The sequence below is a fragment of the Lissotriton helveticus genome, chromosome 10 (assembly GCF_964261635.1).
Source record: "Lissotriton helveticus chromosome 10, aLisHel1.1, whole genome shotgun sequence".
Lineage (NCBI taxonomy): Eukaryota > Metazoa > Chordata > Amphibia > Caudata > Salamandridae > Lissotriton > Lissotriton helveticus.
Window position 1 is genome coordinate 946,184,585 of NC_136071.1, and position 5,152 is coordinate 946,189,736.

The 5,152-nt window shown below is 42.0% G+C and overlaps 1 pseudogene; it reads right to left on the reverse strand.

Annotated features, from left to right (window-relative positions):
* Positions 1-203: 203 nt before the first annotated feature.
* Positions 204-908, reverse strand: LOC144784153 (6-phosphogluconolactonase pseudogene; annotated as a pseudogene).
* Between the last annotated feature and the right edge of the window lie 4,244 nt (positions 909-5,152).

Below are 5,152 nucleotides of genomic sequence, written 5' to 3' on the forward strand. Positions count from 1 at the left end.
ATGCGACCCCACAAAGTGCTACCCTCTGATCAGTGAAAAAATGCACACATACAAACATCGGAATGACAAGTGCTAGGTTAGTGCTGCTCATGGGCCTGCTGCTCTGGTCCCCTGGATCTAATACATTCCGCAGCAAGTGGTGCGTCGGTTCGGCAGGAAGTGCTTCTGGTTTGCCCGGCCCCTGCTGGATGCAATCACTGATTCTACAGGACTGAGTGCTTCTCCACTGGCCCAGTCAGCTCCTTGGCAGCAGCCTCGTCCAGGAACAAGAACAGTTTTCCATGCTCTGGCTGGACTCGTGCCTCTGTCTCTAGGATTCGCTTGACAATGGAGGCTTTGCTCTCACCGACTGCCACAAATACCACAGTATGTGCTGCATTGAGAACTGGTAAAGTCATTGTTATCCGCTCTGGCGGTGGCTTTGGTGAATAACTGATAGCAGCAACTATTTTCTGTGCCGCCTGTAAAAACGGGTGATCTGGAAAAAAGGAGGCAGTATGTCCATCTGGTCCCATACCCAAAATGAGGAGATCAAAGACAGGAATTTCTTGGCCAGTGATCTCCTCTTTTAGCTTCTTGCTGTAATCAGAGGCAGCCTCTTCTACCGGCAGCACCTACTTTTCAGGGATGGAGATTTTGGGCAGGACATGAGTCCGATACTGCCCGTGCTTGCTCTCGGGGTCCTCAAAGGGCACCATGCACTCATCGCAGTAATCCAGCAGCCTGTGGGAACAGGATTGGGAGGTCCGCAGCAGCTCGCGCCTCAGCATCTGCACCAGGCAGCCCCCGAGAGGCCGAGCGAGAAGCGCCCGTCTGGCCCAGAACCCCAGTCCTGCCTCCTGCCACACCAGTGCCGCCAGTGAGGTGCCCAGCACCAGGCCCGATAGGTAGACAGTCACCTGCGCCATCAAACCATGAACATAAAAGAAATAGGTGACCCACCCCTCAATTAAATGGTGCACTACCCACTACAACTGCATGACTGATTGCTGATACAAACCATACACATACATAAATACTTAACCCTCCCCTCATAATAAAAAATATACTGCCCACTTCTATTTGCAAATTCTTGATGGGCATGTTGGTTCCACATGAAAAAATTTAGAATAACGTTGTCTGTGACGTGAATGGAGAAAGTATTGAAAAAGTGTGGAATTAAAATTTGGATTAAACATGGATTACCTCATGAAAATTGAATTACTGTGAATTAGACTTTTTGTACAGAAGGCTGAGCGACTGGTAGGTGGTGAATGAGGACATGCCACACATTTAGTGAGTGGACAGATAAGCCATGTGTCTTGCATGTAGTCAAAGGTTATGTCTATTATCACTTGACTGGTGATAGAAAAATGGACAGCAATACACCTAGTTAAATTACTTCCATTACACGGAGCATCTGGCATGCAGTGATCATTTGAAGTTGTCATCAAGCATCGTCATAAGTAAATTAAAATGGAAGGTCATATGCTGTAGATGATGGAGCACAAACTACAGTTTACTAAAATATAACTGGTAAATTTCTTTGATTTAATTTTGTAATCATTATTTTTCATCTCAGTTCAACATCTAACTATAACATCACTTTAATCCTCATGTTTTTCAGTTAATTTCTGATGTATTTTACACATAAGCTCTGACCTAATTTCCATACATAACTACCATCACACTCACCTTTGTTTTTTAAATGAATTATGCCATGCACACGTGGCAGGTGGCCACAGGGTAGCATCTGGTCTGGCTATGGGCTCCAGCAATCCACGGGCATCAAACATCCCTTGCCTTACTGATGGGTCACTCTGGATTTTTTTGCCTTTTGGAGAGACCCTATGTTTGTGGCTTGCAGAACTCTGTGCATTTTTCCCCTGCTAACCAGTGGTAAAGGGCCTGTGCTCCCTGTTTCAGCATGATAAAACTGGCATACATCTACTTGGCATATTTAATGCACCTATTAGTACCAAGTTTATATATAATGCCTAGAGTGTACACAAGGACTGTAAGTTAAATGTTTCTAGTGGGCTGCTGCACACATTCTGCCACTCAATGCAGTGACAGTGCAAACTTGACTAGAGGCTTGCCATGTGTAGCACAGTGATGCAGGTTTAGACTTTTAATATGACCTTTCAAAACATTCCCTGTTGACGGGCCTTAACCCTTCTTTTAACTATTAATAGGTCACTTCTAAGTAGGCCTGACTGCCCTTAAATGTGCGGTGCATGGTATTTCACAGTAGGACATGTAAACATTCAATGTTAAAGATGCCCTTGCAGCGAAAAGTTCCAAAAGTCTATTTTCACTGTAGCAGGATTAGTAGCACATTAAAACGTTTTGAGATACAATGTTAAATTTATTATTTCTATCTCCACTTAGGAAACAGTTACAGAGTTCATTCTTAACTTATAAAAATATTTATTGAAAACTCAATTAATTGAAAAAATTGAATTTGTAATAAATATTTAAGAACACGCACACACACACACACAAACTGCTAAACATTGAGTTTCAAATTGGCAGAGTATATGCCCTGTCCAAGCAGAAACCACAATCCTAGTTCAGCTTAAGTCAGGTACAATGTAAAAACTAATCTATGGTCGCTCTCTGGTAGCTTTTCACAGAACAGGCAGGCTTAACTTAAGAGGCAATGTGTATAGTATTTGTGCAACACATCAAACAGTAACACAGTGAAAACAACAAAAAGACTCCAAATCAATTTAGAAAAATAGCTTATAATTGTATTAAGAAAACAGTACCAAAATGACAAAAATCCAATATGCAGAAGTCAAGACATACATTTTCAAAGATTAAATGTCAAGCGAACACCTAGAAGCAAATAGCGCTCAAAGGGTATTATGGTCGTTCTGGACCAAGACAAAATCAAGAGTTCAGGCCGGCCATGATGGAGCATAGGCCAGCTATAGGACCCATGCAGCCTGATGAGAAAAAGTACTTTAATCCTTGTTGCATTACGAGATGCGGCGAGCGACCAAGCAATTCTTTGCTGATCCCCAAGCTGTGGGGCTGTTGTGCTGATTTTTCCATGCCACCACCGCAAATCCTTTGAGTGAAGCACCACATCCGAGTGTGATGGTTCCGAATGCAATGCGCTGGCCTGGTCTGCGCTGGAGGGATGGTGCATCGATCTTCTCCACTCAGTGGAGGCGATGCGTTTGTTCCGAAGCAGTGCATCTGGAGGTGAAACAGTGGTTCAAGTGCAATGCACTGGTCTGGTCAATGTAGCAGCAGTGATGTCTTGATCCTGATCTCACAGGAGGAGATGCAACAGTTCCCGTCAGCGCTGAGGCCTCTATGTGCAGGTTCTGGAAGATACAGCGCTTTTACACTCACTTCTAAAGGCCACTGGACTGGATCTGCACCACTTAGTAGAGTAAAACTCACAGCAGGCAGTCCAGGTGCTGGGTTGAAGAATAAAGTGAAGCGTTTGATATCCCTGAGACTTCAGAAACAAGAGGCAAACCAACAAGACCTTAGAGATTATATAGATTCTGGGGTGTGGAGATGCAGGTCCAGCCCTTCTCACTCCCAGGCAAGAAACAACAGGCAGCAGGCCATCACAGCAAAGCAGTTCAACAATGTGGTAGTCCCTCCTACAGCATAGTTGTCCTTTTTCCTGACAGACTGTGCACAGTTCCAGAAGTGTTCTGCTTTGGTGGTGTCAGAGTTACAGTCCTTGTACCCAGTCATGCGTTTCAATTAGGGAGATCAAAGAAATGCATTTGAATTGCACCAGATTATGCTTTTCCTGCCCAGGCTCCAAACTCACTAAAGGAGGCTCTGCAACCCTTTGTGTGGGAACAGGACACAGCACTTTCAGGTGCAGGAGTCTGCTCCTCCCTCCTGTCCTGCTCAGAATGACCCATCAGCACACGGATGGCCACTCAGTCACACATATCCTTCCTTTATGTGTAGCTGTCTAGAGGGAATACAGGAAGCCAGTTGTGTGCCACTCCAGACGTGTGTTCCAGGGACAGCCATAAGGCATCAAATGGTTACAGTAGGAAAATGCCAACTTTCTAAAAGTGACATTTTCAGAATTGTAATTTAAAAACCAGCTTCAACCATAAGTTGCGTTTATAAATTATGATTCCAAAGAAACCAAATTTGGAAGTCCCATCTTTTCCTTATTGGAAATTACTCTTTTAAAATGTAATAAGGCAATCACAATAATATCCTATGAGAGGGATAGGCCTTGCAGTAGTGATAAAGAAATTTAACAGTATTTCACTACCAGGAAATGTGAAGCTTAAAAGTAAATGTCCTCCTTTTCAGCAAACAGAGGAGGTCATAAGGCAAAAAGTCAGGGGAAACCACACCAAGATCACCAGGTCTAACAAACAAACACTCATATATGTGTATTTATATTCTAATATATAGTGAAGCAATTCTGAAAATAGACTTTTTACACTGATGCGCTGCATCAATCCATAAGTGACATAATGGTATACTAGATGCAATTTGTGGATTTTAATTTCACCACTTTTCTGGAAAAGGGATAATTGTGCAGCTTGAAGTTGTTTGTTAAAACCATTCACTAAATTAAGAGCAACAAAAATACTGAATAATATAACAGCTTTCAGTTTTCCCAGAGGCTAAAATAATGTGCCAGATTCATATGATTTTTATTTGTCTAGTAAAGTAGTAATGCTTCATCTCTATTTATACTACAAATATGTATAATTTAATGTGATATCTTCTAATTTGTAAATAACGCACCACCAGTTATCTTTTCAACAATTCAATAAGAATGATCGTGGTGTTGTAATCGTCTGTCAGTGCTAATTTTCTAGACAGCTGGGAGATTAGTGTGTAATGTATATGTAGATTAAGCAAAGCAGTTTGATGAAAATATCAAGAAAAACAATCTGTCCTGAGTTTAAAACCAAATACTACTGCCTTATATTTTTTCACATTCCAATGGATTACATTTTTAATTAAGCTTGTTTTTCCTTCTGGTGCATTTGAGCGTTTTTCTTATTACCTTGGTGTCCAATTATGCAGCAGTACACGGTTATCGAATTTTAGAGTGATTTTACATGGTGCGGTCTTCCAGCATGCATGGCTCTTCCGACATAAAAACTGCATATTGTAAAGAGAAAATATGACACAGAACTAGAATGTCTTTTATGAAAATGGC